Consider the following 19,679-nt stretch of genomic DNA (forward strand, 5'->3'; position numbering starts at 1 on the left):
AAGGGAAATACAAGAGAGACTACATAAACCCAGTCTGAGCAGCCTCCAGGAGGGTCCCTCCTTTATCACCTGGTAGCAAACATTGTAACATCAAGATTCCCACTAGGTGGAGAAAGACCACCCTCAAACGTTTTCTAATTGTATCCTCTCAGCTAGGCAATATAATCAGGAATTCAAATTTACACATGCTCACTTTACTTGAGTGAGGTTTACAGGAAAAAATTAATCATGTATTTGTTCAGATTTGCAGACAAGCTACAAGTGATTCCTCTGGTTAACTGCCAGAGTGAGCTTGTTCTCCTAGTATCCTGCCCTCACAGGTACAAAATAGAGGAAGCAGGCTGCCATGGATTAAAACAGGCTATCCAGATCTTCAGGATGTGAGGCATGGGGAAGATTCCATGATGGACCAAAAAACCATTAAGAAATCGCTGTACTGGGAAGGATGCAGAAGCAGAGTACAACCTCTAACCAACATCTGCAGGCATTTACAATCATCACACGCAGCCTAAGCAGGTTCAGAGAAAGCCCCTATCTCCTCAGCAAGGGCAAGCAGCCCAGAGAGGTCAGTATCACAAAGAACACTGAAGAAATGCTTCGCTTTTTCTGGTGGTGATCAAACAAACAGCAACAGGAACAAGGAATCAGAAGTCTCAAGAAAGACATTCACACAGCCAGCACAAAAGCACCTGATTGTCTTTACAAATCTGGGCATACTACAGGAATTTGAGAAAAGCCTAAATAAGTTCCTTGGGAAAAAAACCAAAACAAAACAAAACCCAATCACAACCCAGAGCCACAACTCCGAGAACTAATTCAGTGCATTCCAAAACCTTGCATTTACAGGGAAATCCTCTAGAGAAGTATCACAGAATTTCCTCAACAAGGGAAGCCTGTTGACAAAAACATTGTTTTAACATTTAAGAGGCTGCTGTTAGCCCCATCAGCCAAATGTCACCTTGCACCAGTGAGGCTGTTTCCTTGCCTTCCCACAGTGCAATGATAAAATAGTAACATTAAACCTTGGGACTCAGGCGTTATCACCCTAAGTTGTAGACTGCTTGCACAGTTTGTTCTACAGAAGAATCCTCACTTCTAAACAAGGTCCATTGTGCTCAATCACTGCATTAGACATAAAGGAGACACCATGTCTACAGGCCCTGTCTCGCAGAAGGGGAATTCAGAGGGCTAACAACAAAGCTGAGATGACTAACACTCCAACTCACAAGAAAACACAATGGTTTTCCCTGAGATAGCATTGCACAAGATTCCAGGAGCAAAGGAGAAAAAATATTTGCTTCTAACAACATATTCTCTATGGTGACTGAATGACTGGGCTGCTACTGAAGCAAAATTATAAACTATAAAAGAAATCTCATACCAATGTCTCTTGCCCTTCGGTTTTCCATTCCTGGAAAATGTATAACTCATTATTTAATTACATTAGAGACTGATGCAAATATACTTAGGGAGGGTGAATGTTCTCAGCAAAATATGAATGCACTTTTAAAATACTTCTTGCCCTTCTACAAATTAAGCTGAATGAGTCTGCCCTGGAAGCTGAGATTCACCTTTGCAGAAGGTAATTTTCTGCATTAAGATTTCACACTATCCAAGCTAGTATGACTAAAGACTATGGAAGTATCAAAAAAAAGCAAGTAGGAAAAAAAAAAACAAAAACAGCACATCCACCCCCCCAAAATTAAAAGACTAGTATGCCAGCACAACTTCTCAGAAAATCCTTGGCTTGATTATCACTGCCCTTTTCCACCCTGTGAGAAGGAGCACAAGAAGTAACACAACTGTCTTCCACTAGTAACAATGCAAGGGTTTTTTGTTTGTTCCCAGAGATAGATGTTCATATCTGAAACTAGGAAAGGATTTTTTTTTTTCTGTACCCTTATATTCGCTCCAAGTTCCTCCACTCTGCGACAACCAAAAAGCTTTGTTTATTGTGGCCTGTTCCAGTGCCAGACTCTGCATGGCCAGCACAGTGATAACCACCAAAGCCTTCACTGCAGAACAGTGCCAGAAGCAGCGTGGTCCTTCCTAGATAAAAGTCAGATACCAAGATTGAAGAGAAGCCCCAAAGTAGTAGGTCTAGAAGACTAAATGAAGGAAGAACACCTCAGTTTCTTCATTAGTACAGCAATCCATTCTAAGTCTTTGACCAGAATGCTCCTTTCTCTTTCAAGACATTAGGCACAGGAGAGGCCTTTATAGGCTCAAGGAGGCACTCCCTAGTACTCCTTCCAGAGGAGCTGAATCCATGCAGAAACATATCAAAGCAGGCTGTCAAGAAAATAAAAGCTGCAGGAATTGCTTTTCTAAGAAAAAATCATTGGGTGCTTTATTCTGAAAGTCATTAGCACTAAACAGCAATCTGAATGAGCAGTACACTCCAAACAAGCCTAATGCTAAAATCATCTGTATTATCGATCACAGACATTTAACCAACAGTAATTCCTGAATTCAAGTATGACAGAACCAAAAAGCAGCTGCACCCATAATTTCCTTATTCTTTTGGCACCCCAAGCCAAGTACAGCAGCTCCTGATGACAGAGTTGTGCGCATGTCCAGATTCTCATACAAGACAGCTGAGAACAGAATCCAGAAAGCATCACAACATCCTTTTCCCTTGCTACAATCTCTTTTTTTGCCCTGCAATTTTCAGAGCTCAACCATTTATGACAACACTTCTGACAACGTCAGTCTCTATTCATGAAGAAAGTCCACTTAGTAAGCTTTATATTTGCGTCTTGAGCTTAACTACAGCATTATTTACACATCTTAAAATCGATTCTAAACAACAACAACAAAAAAGAAACTTGGTTTAGGAAAAAAAATCATCTGCAAATCCAATTTTAAAAGGAAAATGGTTCACATACATGGCTATTATAAACAGCCACATAACCCAAATAATCATGGTATTTGAAATATTAATATGCAAATAAACATGAATGAGCTCAGCAGTTGCATTCAACAAGAAAAATAATCCACTCAGTCTACTGTTTCAGTGTACAGAATTTCTAGGGTCTTGGCATCAGGAAGCCAAGTAATAATGAACCAAAATGAAATACAAATGTGTGCTTTTTTCTTTTTATTTAATGTGTGAGTTGATAGACAACTATGTTGTTATCTGACATGCTATGTTTTCTTTAGGAGAACAGTTAAACAAGAAGCTTAATTTGATGAGAAAGTCTTCCAAGATTAACATTAAGACCACAGAAGCTCCATTTCAAATGTGTGTGCAGAAATAAAGAAAAAACACAGTGGGTCATATTGCACTATGACTTTTGTGTTGGTGTCATTAGGAACCTATAACAGCAACTTGGCAGTGTAGTTCAGTCTTCATCTGCAAGGTGCTAAAAAGTAATTAAATGTTTTAAAGAGCAACTGTGAAAACCCTTATTAGTGTTCCTACAACTAAGTGGAATGTTTTCACTGTCTTATAGACATGTCCACTTCCAAAATAATGCTAAGACACAACACCAAAGACTTAATCTCTGGGTTTAAAAAACATTTCTCAAAATTTATCTAGCAAACTCCACAATTATAGGAGCAGCTTTCCTGAATACTTGGAATGTCATATTATTCAGGGAACTGGCACCCTGGCTATCTTCTGACAAGTGCTGCAGCCACCTCACAGGAAACAGGCTACACATTCCCACTTTTATTACCTGTCTGCATAAGGGTCAGATTCACACTGTAATGAAGAGGGCTTAAATAATCTGTACAAACCACAACACAACTTAAGTATCTTTGCTTCTCTGACTCAGTAAAACAGATTTTATCCACTTTTTAAGATGGGACATTTGTCTTTGCAAAGCAGGTTCTCTTTAGCTACTGTAATAGAAAAGGCTTCTGATCAGTATTGTGCAGACAGGTAAATCAGATGGTAGAGTTTTAGTTGATAAAGTAACACATGAAGAAAGACAGATAGTTCAGATTGCCCACCAAGTATTAGCATAGCAGTAGTTAGCTAGCAATGAATAGTCACGGGAATAAAGAGCACCTCTGGTTTTGTGGTTTCTTTTTTTTTTCCACAGTTTCTTTCAATCTGTTTATTAAAACTTGGTTATGTATGCATGTGTTAACTGCATCATCATTCCCAAATTTATGCTAGAACATCAGTTAGATAAATTCCCAGCTCACATACAAAAATCAAACCTTTGGAAAGGGATAAAGTATTCCTGCTGCTGCTGGAACGTCAGCAACTAAATTCCCAGACCCTCTGGAAGGAAATGCTCACTGGGTGGAGTAGGTAGTGCAGAAGAAATCCAAAGTTGGAGAGTAACAGAAAAGCAACATCCTCTCCCAGGAGGAAGACAGCCTAATGACATGAGCAGCAGGGACTGGCTTCCCACAGCCCCATTCCTTAAGATTACAGATTACAGCAGCTGCCACTTTAGCCATCTTCTCTACAAGGCAAGAGCTCCAAACTGACATTATGCAGAATTCACATTATTTATCCCCTGCAAGGAGCCCCAAGGTTAAGTACTACTTCCCAGAAATCATCTTTTAATGAAAACTCCAGTTTAGTTTTTCAATTTCCATATGAAAATGATTTCAATGAAATGCTTAAAAATGTTCTAAACACTTTTAAGGGGACATCTATAGCCAAAGGGTTTTTTAAGTCCTTGAGACACATGGCTATGCATACGACTAATAATGCCAGAGCACACAGAATATTCTCTCTAGATTAAGATCATAGGAAGCATATAAAATAGTATAAGATAGCACTACACAGAATTATAGTTTTCAACACAAAGTGAGAATTTACTTTGTTACACCTGAACACACATATCAATACCAAGGAAAGCATGAGCCAGTGGCAAATTTTCTTAAACAGAAGGACATGGTTCAAAGACAGTCACAAGAGAAGATGAGAGCGAGCATGGAAGGAAAGAAAACTTTTCTTTCTAGCACTGTGCAGCTCTGTGGACACCTCAGGCTGCCAGAGATGGAGAGGCCACATCCTGGTGCTTCACATACACTCCTGCATTCATCCTACCCCAAAGCAGCCACAAGTTTTGTAGGCTGATATTGCATCTTTTCATAGACCAACATGTATAATGAACTGATATTCTGGTCTAATACAAGATACTATCTCTGCATCCAACAAGGTGCCACATCTGTATCCCCCACCTTGCACAGGATAACACCTGACACTTCCAAAATTGTTATTATTGACTGATATAAGTTATAAATGGGCTCTACTGTATTAAGCACTGAATCTCAAGCTCTGATGTCCCAAGTTTTCATAAGAGTTAAAGAAAGTTTTGTTGAATTAATTTACAAATTGTTCTTTAGGGTGTGCATAAGAATTAACATTAATACTCAACTTACATGTTATTCTCCACGAAGAGCAAGCATGGTCATTTCAAAACCAAAATTATTAACAAATTATGGCATAGCAGGGAAAACCAACCACTACACTTTAGAGGTGGGGAGGGTAGGAGTCCTTAAGATACTTTCAGAACAAAAACCAAAGTAAATTACCTACTACACCAAAGTTTCCTTAGACAAGGTGGAAAGAGAAAAATAGACTCTTCAGCATACTCTATTTGAGCAGTAAAATAAGCATTTTGCATCAGTTTAAAAGGGATCAAAAAAAAAACCTTGAAGTATCTATTATACAGTCATTACATTGCATCTGTAACAGACAGCATTGTGGTTGCTGAACACCCCAACTATATTTACTTCCTATTCAAGCACATTTACAAAACTTGCACTTTTTCCACATTTCAAAACAAATTTGGGGTATAGCTGTCAAAATCCATTACATACAGGTATGTAATAGAAGTATTATAGGAGAAGCTGCAGTCATGCACTGCTAGAATTTATCACAACACATTTGCACAGAAAAAATTACATTAACTCACAAAAGTTTAAACTGAAAAAGCATACAAGTTTACTGCTCTACACAAAACATACAGGGTTCTCAACTTTTTTCAACTTCTAAAAGACATTTTGTCTTTTAGAATGATTCTTACAGTAATTACCTATAAAAGGACTACAATGCAGAATTGCTTACACGCTATAAGCAGCTTTCTCCCCACTTCCCTTCAAAAATCTTACTCAAACATTACTCACGTTTTCAGATGGACAAATGAAATATTATTTACATTTTATTTTCAATGTATCTAGCAACACTTGAAGTACCAAATGTAATTCACTGATAAATTATATAGGGGACCTGCTCTTCTTGCCAGAATTATATTGTTTGCAGAGAACTACTTCACCAGTAGTTACTGAATATTTCAGAAGTCTGACCTTTTAGCTGGTGCCTACATCTAGTTCAAGGTTAGTGGTGACCACAGCAGCCAAGCAACTTATTATACCTGTCAGCTGGAGTCCAGGTTCCCAGTACCCACAGTACCCCAGGTTGCCCATACCACACTCAGCTACCAGTTGGGTGGAGAAACCAAAAAAAGGGGCAACATGATGAATGAACCATGTTTGCATCCCAGTTAATTCTGCATACCAGAATTAGGGTACACTTCTGTGATTATTTATATCACTCCTGTTAAATTTGTTTCACTGATAAGACAAAGAGTTGAAAACTACTTGACATGCAAATAGCTCTCTCAAACACACTCTCTTCCTTTACAGCATTCTACAAAGGTACTGGATAGTTTACAAGCACTTATCTCAGTTCATCAGTCCCTAATTAGTTTTAGGCTGCAAGTTTCACTAAACCATCACAACTCTTGCAAGTCAAGAGTGAGAATTGTCCAGTGTTTTGTTTCTAAGGGAAACACACGTACTCAAGTACTAAAAAATTACATGTCCTTCTGCTTTCACCTAACAGTGGTATCAGCAAAATAAATGGTTAGTATAACACTTTTCTAGTTACTCCCCCACACCATTTCGAAACTAAAGAAAGAATACATGCAAAATCTAGACTAAGTAGTGTCAATTACTCTATCCAGAGGCACACTGCAAAGATGAAGTAAATTTTGGGTGCTAGGATCAGATTTACTTCATTGCCTACTTTATCCCAAGAGATATTGCAGATGCTATGAACCAGCATACCAATGTTCAACGTCTAATTTTATCTTTCATTTGGAACTCCATTGATAATTCTGCTGATCACTAGGAAACCAAGATTTTTAAGTTCTGCCACAAGACAGATTACAGCCTACTTGCAGTGACAAGTTACAAAAATTATTCTCAATTACTTACGATGAAATGTGCTTTTTAGCCAGCAGAAACAAAACCCACTTTTTCTGCTTTTCCCAGAGACATAACTACAGAAATGAACATTTAGCTACATACACTGCCACTATTCATGAGGCTGTGATCACAAAGTATCCAGCCTGAAGAAACAACAAACAAAAAAAACCTTATAGGAGAGAGAGGAAGAAAAATACCTACACAAAACACACCACACACAGAACCTACCCCAGCTTCAGTACTAAATCACTCATTTTCCAACATATTCTCAGCATGAGGACTGCTGTGGCAGGGTCATCTGCACCTGCAGTACCATGGACAGGGTATGAGAAAGTTCTTCCACCTCTAAGAACATCACCCCTGAATTCTTAAGTAAGCAGCTCAAACTTAAAAAAAACAAACATCATTTGACTGTGCAAAAGATTCAGCAGTCTTCTGCGTTGCAAACCTAAGTTGAAAAACATTCTTGAATTTCCACTGAAGCCACACTATGTACATACCGTAAGGCTTTGAATACAGGCCCATTAGTGATACCTAATTTCAAGCTCTAACATGGACAACTTTATATTAATGAAGCTGAGGATTTTTACAGTGTTTTGGTACAAATCATCGATTAACTCTGGTTGGAAAGGATCTCTAGGGTTCTCTAGTCAACCTCTTGCTCAAAGCCAGGTCAGTCTAGGTTATTCAAGGCTTTATCCATCTGAGCATCAAAATACCCAAGGGTGGGTCCTGCAGAACCTCATCCCAGTGACCATCCCACTCCATAGTGAAACATGTTCTTAAATGCACTTACTTTAATGCATGCTTGCTGTCTCTTGCCTGCCTTCCACACACTGTTTTAAAGAACCTGGCTTAGTATTCTCAATAGCTTGCCCATAGGTACTAGAGGGTTACTCACCATTAGTTCCCCCTGCTTCCCAAAGCCTTCTCTTCCGCAGGCTGAAAGGCCATTTCCCTAACAAACTGCGGAATTTTAGCAAACTCTTACTTCTCCTATGCATCTTCTGCACTTGAAGTCATCCATTACAATGTGAATGTTTTGATTCAGAGTGGCTTTTAATCTTCATCCCTGCACCTCCTCAGATCCAACTGCAAGAACTAAGACCTCATACTCAAAGCTCTTCTAGTACAAGCTGAAATGAGTTCCATGCTGCCCCTTCTAGGCTCACTATAATCCCTCCATAAGACATTCCTCAGCTATGAAGTGAGAATGTCTCCTGTTCAGCCCATAGCTCTACTTCTAGAATAGAATTAGTTATGGAAGAACATCTAAAAAAGCCCACAGAATTAAATGACAGTTTTGCTGAACAGACCAGAAGTTTTACAGGCTTATACATACATACATACATATATATATATATATTACATATATATATATATATATATATATATATATACACAGACGCACACACACTTGGATACAAAGGAAGATGTAAAAGGGGGGGTGGGGAGGTGGGAAAATCAAAATATCTCCAAGTATGAATATCAGGGAAGAAAATAAGAGCATATTACTTAGAGCTGCTGTAAAAAGAAGTAAAGACATTCACAAAGAAGCCACAATCACTTCTATGTCTGAAGTTTCTGGTTAAGGTGTAATGTCCTACAGGCAATTACAAGCAAAAGTTCCTGCATCAGTTTTCCCAACCTCCATCCTGTCCTACCAAGTTATTTATAAGGCTAAGGGCAAGACAGTTCAGGACAGTATCAGCTCTTCAGACACAGCCACTCACTCTTTGGTGAAGTAGTAAATAACATCAAATACTGTTAACTACTGGAAAATCCATGTCATGACTTGTCAGTCAATGAAAGTCAACTTTAGCCAATGGAATAAATCTAACAACTACAAAGGAATTACACAATATGCTTGAACTAGAGAACTGGAGTCTGAATTTGCAATATTAGGTACCAAAATTTTAGTTAAAACAATTATCTAGCATAAAGACTACTGTTGCACAACATAACAATCCTAGTGTATAAATCCATATAGTACAGTGAAACTATAAAGTTAGAAATTCAATATATACAAGCCCATTTCTACTTCAAAGGGGCCTAACATCTATACTGAGTTACTTACACATCAAGAAATCTGTTTTCATCAGGCTTAGCAGCCACTAGCCACAGGGGCTAATGCTTTAGTTGCTTGTGCACTTTTGAAAAACTCTAAGTGTATCTGGAAGTTAAAATTGATAGCAAATATAGCACACATCCTGGGTCCAAATTTGTGGCACTATCAGGAATTAAGTGGAAAATAGGCTTCTGGCTTATTTCTTATTTTATGATAAAAAGGAAAAGGGAGATGCTTCTCTGAAATGTGGAATTCTGTAACACATAATTCAAGACAAAAAGTCCTGAACTTTAGCAGTTTAGAAAACAGATAAATAAAACAAGGAACATCTTATTAAAATGCAGTATCAAAAACCCCAGCGATCTAAGGGTTCTATTGGCTGAAGAAAAATACTGACTCAAGTCTATGTTTTAAACTAAGTTAAGTACAGAAAACAACAGTGTGCTTGGGACACACAAGGACAGGATGCTGCTTCAGAAAGATTCACAGACACCTGAGTCAATAGAAAGTAGTATAAATGTCTACAACAGAGTTATACTCAATCACACTTTGGGGATTGTTGCTGGCTACTAAAGGGGACACTCAGAAACTTACTTTGTGGGGAAGAGAACAGAACAAATCAATGAAACAAAAAAACAAAACAAACAACACACCACCGTACAAACACAGAACAAAGAAAGAACCTAAATCTCCCCCCTCATGCTCAATTTTTTCTTGGTTGTACTTCAGAACCTTACCCTAAAGGCACTGCTAGGACAAGGAGAAACATTAGGAATTTCAGGGTTAAATTCACTTCAGATGTAGCACTCTATTCCCTGTCTATTACTTCAGCAGATATTCTAGTGTTCTATAAAACATACCTGTTAGAAAGTGGAAGATTACACTTAATTCAGCATTCCTTAGCTAACAAGATTGCCATCATAACAAAAATCAGTACAAAGCAGAGGTCAGATCAACAAGCCTAAGTATTTTAGGCAACAGAAATTACTCAGAAATTACTGATTATGGTTAACTTTTATTAGACAGAAGTAAGAGTAATAAATTTTAAAATCTATGCAAAAAGGTGGAAACTTAAATCACAAGACTACCCAAGGGTAAAAATGACATTGTAAGGAACTAAACTCCATTCCTTCACAGAATTTAGGGGTAACCTTCAATTATTCAGAAGATACTATTTTTTATACCTAAATACAGGAGTTTAAAGACTCCAGATGAGAATCTTGCATCACTGCCTTCAAGTGAAGAGCAAAGGCCCAATGAGATAAGCACTATAAAATCTTAAGGATTCACAAGTCAACAAGGTATAACCACTTTGACATACTGAAGTCTAAAACTGGTCGAAGTATGCTGCAGCATCACTACAGACATCTGTTCTGTGTTAGAAAAAAATGAATTTTATTTTGAAAAACTAATCACAGTTCAAATATTTAACCTAGAAGCAAAGGAAACTGCAGAGGATGGAAGAATCTATCACTCATTCCACATCCCTGTTGGAAATACTTGTGTATTATTTCTTATGCTTATGATGTGCAATATTCCTTCATATCATAAAGCCCCACTCCCATATATGTGGTACACAAGCTACCACCTTCTGCTTCTAGTTTTCAGGGAAATACATGTTTGTTGCTAAACAACAAAGTTGAGAAAGACCAGGACCTGCATTCAGGGCAGTATCTTTATCTCAGTGGGGAACAGAACATATAACTGCCTGAAGATAACCTTTATACTGTAGTAAATAAATTCTACAGACAACCACATATAAAGATTTGTTTTAAAGGAAAAAATAAAAAACGGACATCAACAAAGAGTAGTGTAGGGAAACAGTTTGAGGTAATTTTTTTAAAGGCTGGGTAGAAAAGGAAAACTAATTTAGTATTCTAAAAGAAATACACCAGTAAAACACTCAAAAGCAGAACATCATCTTCCACAAACTTAAGTAAGATGTATAGAACTGATTTTAGATAAATTCCTTCTACTGCAACCTCAACTATATGGAGCTGCACTAACTCAGATAGGTGAAGTTAAGGAGTCATTTGACATGTACAAAGCACTGCATTAAATCCCAAACAATCTGTCAGACTATGACAAATACATGCTATAAAAAGCACAGAAGTTCAAGTTGACTGAAAATGCACCTGCCCTGCATATCCTTTAAGTTCTGTGCCTTTTTTACAGTGCCTTTTTAATTTAATTACAGTGCCTTTTTACAGTAGCCTTTTTAATACTAACAAAAAGAGACAGTTCTGAGCTTTTACTGATTATGAGCAGCTAAATGCAGTTCCTTCAGAGAAGCCTAAGCCCATGAAACAAACTAACCAGAACTCATGCAAACTGGCTATCACACTTAAGTTTAAAAAAGAATATTAAGGAGGCTCAGAAACATTTATGCTAATCTCAGCTCTGTCTGAAGGGATGATTTCTAATATCTGGCTTTATAATTAATAGAAAACAAAAGAAAACAAAAAAATGTACCCAAAACCCATGACACAGCACAGAATCCATCACCTTTCTTGTACTTCCATACACTAGGATCTTTCAAGTCCATTTTAAGTCATCGTCCCCCCCAAAAAAACCCAAAAAAACCCACAACCAAACGGTATTGTCAAAAGATGCTGCACTGCACCTGTATTGAAGTAACCTTCACTACATATTCAGAGTCAGTACACATCAAGTACAGCAGAAAGAGCAGCAGGTTGCTCCTCTCTACCAGTAAGTGGCTTATTTATTAAGAACAGGTGACTACAGCACTGCAAATGCCAAAAGGAACCTGCCTCTCACACCTCCTCCTACCAAATACATTTGTTTGTTGCTTCACCTCTACTCAATAGTTTAATGTATATGCATATATGTATGTGCAAAGAATTTTAAGACACTCATGGTAACTCGTATTAATAAGCAGAAGAGAAAAAAAGGCATTTTACTTCTAAGTGCTTGTTTCCTGATTATTCACTTTAGTTATACTCTATATACTAAGCTCAGTAAATAAAAGCCATGACACTGCAGGCTTCCTTATAAAGATGGCTATATGGTATTCTCTTTTTGAATACAGAACTTGAAAGCAGTTTGCTGGTTTTCCAGAAAAAGGAACTCTTGTCTACACAGCCAATTCCAAGCAGTTTCTGCCTGAGGTACGTTGTTTTCTTACAACTGTCAGTCATATGGTCACACAACACAGCTGGTTCTTACCAAGTTTCACCATGCTATGTATTTATATAGTAGTAACCAGAGCAATGGTCTCACACAAGGTATGACACTGCCCCACCCCCAGGCAATTATGAGCCTCAAGGTTAAATCTGAATGAGGAGCAAAAGAATTAAGACATCAATGGCTCTAAATGGGCTCAATTAGAGAATAAAGCCACTACACTGTTGAAAATAAGAAGTCTTACCACGAAGCACGCTTACAACTGTAACAAATACTAAAGATAAAAATTAATTCAGCCCTGTGACACTACCCATGTGCAAAAGACAGCTTCATGAGTTAAGAGCTGGTATTTCCCTAAACTCCCCAGCTGTTCTTCCATATATTCAACATAGGCTAACAGTTATGTAAGCAAAAACAAGTGATCACCCTCTAGTTTCAGATTAACCACCTGATGTTCTAGCACCAGTCTGCCACTACCTGTGAAACCACAACATTAATGTGTTAAATGCACGCTTTACTAAATAAAAGGATCTGCAAAGAAGCTTTCAAAGATGGGAAGAAGCTATAATTTCTGAAATGTGGTTCCTAAATTAAAACTTCCTTGACCTTTAACCTAGGTTGAAGTTTCCTAGGATGAAGGAATACTTATCTTCTTAGGAAAAGGGATTCAACTTGCTAAACAACCAACAGAAGCAATAGGCAAGCAGGCTCCTTCAGAGAAGCATCAGTTATATGATAAATGGCAGTAACATCAGGCCACTAGACAAACTGGATTAATGTGACTCTCAGACCAGTGCTTTTAACACAACTCCAACAGTTTAGGGGTCCCCACAGTTCACAATGACTGGGGGAAATGCATTCAAACTAACTACCTGGCAAATTGACCTATAAACACTAATTCTGACCTAATAATTTTTGGTCTTCCATTTTATACTGGTTTAGGAGCTGTCATAGGATATTTTTTATGAATGAGATGCTGAAGACTAATTCTAGATTTCATTCAATGAAAAAGGAAGAAGTCACATGTAATGAAGCTGTAGCTATTCAAGGAGAGGAAATAGTTTCTATTTTTGCAATGTCCAACAGCCCAAGGTAACTTCTACAGATCATATAAAAGCTTTAAGTCTTTAACTGACAGGCACAGCTGCAGCTACAGATACCTATCCCTATTCATTGTATGTGGAAAGAAGGTATGGAAAGAAAAAAAAAAAAAAAGGTAGCTGAACAATTTCTCCACATATCTAGTGATTACTGTTACATACTTCTTTATCCCCACCTCATTTTTTAAGTTACTAGGCTGTACTTCAAAACAAACTCCAGTCAATGGCCACCACATCCTTGCCTATCTGGGACATTACCTTCATCAAAACTTATTGCTTAAACTCCCTCAGGTAGGCAGTTCCAAAGCACCTATAAATATAACTGAATTACTTCCTCCCATTTTCCTACTCAAATTCTGTTTTGTTTGTTGGGTTTTTTTGGTGGTTTTTGGTTGGTTGGTTTTTTAGATGGTAAGTTATTTTAATATGTAACAGGAGACAGGTTTAGAAGTAGTAAAATTACTCCAACGTCAAGTACAGTATTTCACACTCTAGTTGTCTCAGCCCATGGATCTTGCAATTTAAAATTAATATACACTATTCAAACTGGATCTACAATAAATCTACACTACTAATGGAAACTTTAAACCAAAACAGAACATGTAGCCTGTTTTGAAGTAATTCTCATCTTTTGAATTCAGTTCCTGAAACAAATTGCCCAGTTTCTCATTATTCCATTGCACTAATCTGGGAAGCTGGTAACAAGTCTTCTTATGCAGTGTTATTTTGTCCTGCAATAAGCAATGAACAATTGTTACCTCTTTAGTTACTACTTTCCTGTATCAAATCTTACATGGAAGAAACCATTTAAGAACACCCACGCTGGGAAAAGTGAAATGTCCTTTCTGTTAAGCAAGGTAGATATTAGAGTTAGTAGATATTACAGTAGTCCAAAACATAAGATTTGGTTGCACAAATAAGGCCTAAAAATGTGTCAATGTAAAACCAGGGATGAACCACTACTTGAAAACTACACAACCCTCTCACTTACTCTTATCATATTTTTTTGGCCATTGCTGCAAAGCTCCTGTGATTCTGTTCAGAATTTGAATATTTCATTAGAAGTAGTTTAACATCAGGGCAAGGGATGCACTGTAATTTTTACAGATTCTCTCTCAATCTCTTTTTAAACAATTTTTTTTCATCATTTTCAAATAACAGAACATCACCTCAAATTGTTTTTTAAGGCCAGAATGGATGAGACTGAGCAATCTGATCTAGTGGGAGGTGTCCCTGCCCACGGCAGGGCATTTGGATCCAGAGAATCTTTAAGGTCCCTTCCAACCCTAACAACTCTATGATTCTATGAACTCCTAGTGCTAATAATTAATACTTGCAATCAAAGACAAGATATTGCTATGGTACCTTTTGGCAAAGAAGGATTGTAATCTATGATGAGTGAAAAGACTGTCAGAAGAGGACAGTCTGAAGATCTGCAATACAAGAGGGTACCTTCATCTCACAACCAAGACAAGTAGAAGCACAGTTACTTTATAACAGTTATTGCAGCCAGTTAGAAGCAATTACATATTAGGCATCTATTATTCTCCAGACAGCATCAAGATAGAACAACATGATGCTGAGATCATAGCATAGTATGTTAGAAAGCCACTCACAGAGACCTGAAGTTTTCCAGTTTTCCCTTTTTTCACTGGAATTACACCTGATCTAAAGCAGACAGCACTGCTCAGGGTACAAGTCTCAATTAATAGCTAATCGCCCTTTTCACCAAGTTCAGCAGTGTATTTGCTTGAATTTTACATCCATCTTGGTTTCTGGTTCTGAGTAAAAGATAAAAAATTCTTCTTATGCTGACTCTAACCCACATTTGCCCAGTTTAAAAAACAGCAACCAGTTAAGTAGCTAATAAAAACACACAATTATTGATTAATCATTATGAAATTAACACTAACCTATTCTGCTGTATCATAAAAACAGTACATAGCTTTCAGGATACATTATCTTGACTTGTACTCTCCTGATTGTTTTGTATGCAAGATTTCTAAAATTGTCAAAGCATGTTTGTAAGATAGTTTATGAATGCATAGCATTGTACATGTATTTAGAGAAAACCTGTAATAGGTTTTCCATTTAAATGATAGACTCCTTATAAGAAAAATCTTGAAGCTGTCATGTTCCTAGAACAGCCATGGGAAATGAAAGAAAACAAACAAAAGAAAAAAACCCACACCAAACAACAAACCACAAAACCTACTTGATCTTAGTATTATGTGTACATCACTACTTTAAACACTAATTCTTTCCTTTGAGCTACAGCACACAGTCTAGTAATAGCTAGCCAGAGTCAAGAACATGTATCCTGAGTGTTCAATAAATTAGTCGAATCTTTGATACAAATCTGAAGTAAGAAAACAATGAGGATTCACTCTTCAAGCTTGCACAAGAAAAATGCCATCTGAAAAAAACAAGAATATCATTGAAGTTTCTGGTACGACGTAACAAAACCAGTTTAAGAAAATATGCACCTAACTGATCCAAACACTGTAATGCAAAAACACAGACATGTTTTACTTACAGAGGTAATATTCATATTTTTTACTAAATACTTATACAGCCCTCCCAATTTGCTTACAGGAAGAACCAGGTCTGAGCAGCATCTTCAGCCATGCCAAAGCATTTGCTGCTATACTTTATTTTCTAAGTCTGGTATGTGTTTACCATTGTTAACATGCTAACAAATTTTAACCAATCTCCTGAGAGGAATATATGCTTTAACTGTTCTCCAAGAAGCAGAAGACAGGGGACCAGAAAGATGGAGGCTCTTTTAATTCATAGAGCTCTGACTCCTCATGCTCCTTCCATCCAATAAGAGAAAAAGGGCAAAGCAGGTAGAAAGATACACAGCAGCACATTTAAAGCAAGGTAATTTATGCAGTCTTGCACACATGCACTTACTCAAGTTATCTCTGCAATACTACATAACTCCAAGTGGAACAAAAGGTGGTTTGTACATCCTAAGACACCACTCACCATGTGAAAGTTTAAAAGAACCTCGGTCCTAGCGGTCTTGATGAATAAGTAATTTCCTTCCAACATGTGGTAAAGTCTATAGATCAGCCTCACCTTACCAGAACAACGGATTTAATCGTCCAGTGCCCAAGATGCAATCTGTGATCAGCCACTTAGCAGTTACCTGTGCTTACAAAACACTATTTGAAACAATCTCTCCAAGAGATAGGCAAAATTCAGAGAAATAGTTGCCACAGTTAAGCCTTCAGGTCCCATACTTGAGATCATGGTTACAGTAATTTCAAAACATTTCCTTTGCAAAGAATATCCTAACTTTCCTCAACAGCAGCCATGAATGACAACTGTTTATAATGAGTATTTTTAATTAAACAAATAAGCCACAGACTTGTGTATATTGTCTCAACCCACTTCTTCAACCCAAGCCTTTTACTTAGTGGGCACTGTATAGCTCTTCTTAAACTTTCTTTAGAAAAGTTACCAAGAAATTAATATAGTCCTGTTCCTGACATGCACTTACCACCTTTTTTCTGTAAAACGAAAAACTTTTAGGGTCCTTTGAGACCCATCAGCTAATAAAAAGGCACCTGAAGAAACACACAAGCTAAAAGCTGAGATCATTTTATCACTGTAATTCACCCTTTCCAAAATAATCCTTTCTCCCAGAATGAACTTTGTTTGCAATTCAGCTAAGTTCAACCACCAAGCATTTCTAAACACTTGCATGTGTTCATCTTGTTTATGAAATGGAAACTCTACCACAGAAACCCAAAAGCCTAAGGTATAACATATCTGAATCCTAGGCCATGTGTTAGTTCACTACATTATTGAAGAGATGCTAAGAAAGTACAAGAATATTTGAGTACTTGTAGGCCACCTGAAACTAATTCTCCCTCTCAAGTAAAACAGCTATTTAATTATCAGCTCTTCAGAAGCCTATATTTTTTTTCTTTTTTTGCTTTTGTTTTAAAAGCAGGGATAGAAAAGGCATAGAAAGAATTTCATTCTTCTACATATTCAACTTCTAGTGTGAGTTTCTCTTCTGTTAGTGCCAGTCCTTACATTTATAAGAACGTGAAGTCAACATACAGGGATGACCAAGTGGAGACATTTTAAAACTAAAACCAAAACCAGACAGTTAAAACACAGCGAGTTGGAAATCTGTACAGTCTCAGTAAACATGTGACCAGCCAACATTAACTTCTACAACTTTTGGGCCGGAGTAAGCTAACATCTGCAGGCCTAGTTTCCCCAGCTCTAACTAGCTGCTGAGTTTTGCTTACATTAACATATATGCTAGAGAAAATTGTGAACTACATACTTGATACCACCATACTGCACATACTGCCATGGACAATTAAATCCTTCCAGGTACAGTAACAGAGCATTTCTAGATAGTTATCTAGGGTATTTTCCCTCCCCCTTTACTGCACAGACGAAGGCACGGGCAGGTTGCTTTCAGACTGGCAGGTAGAGCTGTAAGACCGTCGCTGGAAATAGGATGAGAGCCCATACGCAGCCTTGTCATTTGCTTCTGCTAACGCACAAAATGGAAAGAGCCCCTAGTATTTTACAAGTAGGGGACGGAAAGTTACACACCGGTTATTCTACTAACAGACAAACCTCGAGAGGTTACACGGACCGTCCAAAATAACACCAAAAAGCAAGCAGAGGCTGCCATTTACCATCTGTTTGTCTCTCTAAGGAGAAAAAAAAAAAAAAAAAAAAAAAAAAGTGCAGATCACAGGAACAAATGGAGCCTGGCTCCAAGGAGGAGGAAGAAGGGGAGAGAGGAAATTTCCACGCAAATCTTAAGTGAATCACGCCGCAATCCCCGCGCCCGGCCGCGCCAGCCTCCCCAGCCAAAGCGAACGGCGCCGGGGGCACCGTCCCTCCGCGGTCCCGGTCGGCGGGCCGGCCCGGCCCAAGGACTCTCGACGCCGGGGCGGTACGAAGGGAGTAAATAAAGCTTCCCCCAGGCAGCGGCACAGAGCAAGCCCCCTTCCCCGGAGCCCCCCGGGGAGGAGCCGCCCGCTCGCCTCCTCCCCCGCCCCACACGGCCCGGTGCCCTCCGCGCACGGCAGCGGCCCGGCGCGTCCCCCCCCCCGTCGCCGGGGCTGGCACCGGGGAGTGAGCTGAGGCCTGCACCGTCCCAGCGAAGCCTCGGCGCTCTCGTAGCCTGAGCGGCCCGGCTTCCCACCCCCCCGCCCCCCTCCTCCTCGCCTCTCCTTCCCTCCCTCCTTCCTTCCCTGGTCCGGCCTTCAGCTCGCACTCACCCGCCTTCCTCCTCCCTGCCCGGCCCGCGGTGCGTGTGCGCGGCTCTCCCTCACGCTGCCCGGCGCGGCGGCGGCCGGGCCGGCGGGGGCGGACTGGTGGGTGGGTGAGCGAGCGTGCGGGAAAGGAGGCGAGGGGAGAAGGAGGAGAAGGGTGGGAAGGGAAGGCGAGAGGCGGTGAGGAAAGAGAAGAGAGGCGGGGGGGGGAGGGAGGAAAAAAAAAAACCGCAGCGACGCTCCTGGGGCGGGACTTGCGGCGGCGGCCGTCTGGGCGCTTGGGTGGCTGCTCCGACGACCTTTACGCGAGAGACGGGTAATCTCCGAGCTCGGGGCGCTCCGCTGCCAGCCCGGCCACCATCTTACATTAGGGAGACTTCCCCAGGACGCCGCCTCCCCTGCGCTTGCGCCGCCGACAGTGGGAGGGGAGCAACGGCAGGAGGTGAGGGGGGAGGACGGGCAGTGACACAAACGACCCGCGACGGCGCTGGGCATGACGGGATTTGTAGGCAGCAGCGCCGGCTCGGCTTGGGGGGGAGGTGGAGGTCGCTGTGCGGTCCCGACCCGGGGCGGGCGGGAGGGGGGGGGGTTCGGTGCCTTCTGACACCGCTGCCCCCCCGCGTAAGTGCCGGCATCCTCCCCCCCTCTCCCCAAGCACGGCCGCCCCACCGCCCCTCTCTGCGGAGATAGCCGGCCGTAAGCCCGAGGCAATTTTAGCCGCTTGTTGCTGGCGGTTAAACCTCCGCAAGTTTAAAATACCGGGTTGTTTTATTTATTATTTATTTATTAATTCATCCATTCATGCCTCTTTCCGACTGACCCTGCTCTGAGTTTGTTTGTTGCTTTGTTTTGGTGTGGGTTTTTTTTGTTTTGTTTTTTTTTTTCCCCTCGCCAGGTCTCAGCGATCCCGCCTACCTCCCCCTCAGACTT

At 39.8% G+C, this 19,679-nt stretch overlaps 1 protein-coding gene across 8 annotated transcripts in view; it reads right to left on the reverse strand.

The window, feature by feature from the left end:
- The window catches only part of CNOT4 (CCR4-NOT transcription complex subunit 4), a 78,699-nt gene extending 59,535 nt beyond the window's left edge, over window positions 1-19,164 (reverse strand). For 3 of the 8 annotated variants that reach the window (XM_071732943.1, XM_071732939.1, XM_071732942.1), the window contains exon 1: window positions 18,756-19,164. The gene's annotated coding sequence lies outside the window, so the exon portion shown is untranslated. The remainder of the gene's footprint in view (window positions 1-18,755) is intronic. The other 5 variants (XM_071732937.1, XM_071732938.1, XM_071732936.1 and 2 more) reach the window with 2 other exon arrangements.
- Between the last annotated feature and the right edge of the window lie 515 nt (window positions 19,165-19,679).

The sequence above is a fragment of the Heliangelus exortis genome, chromosome 1, assembly GCF_036169615.1.
Source record: "Heliangelus exortis chromosome 1, bHelExo1.hap1, whole genome shotgun sequence".
Taxonomy (NCBI): Eukaryota; Metazoa; Chordata; class Aves; order Apodiformes; family Trochilidae; genus Heliangelus; species Heliangelus exortis.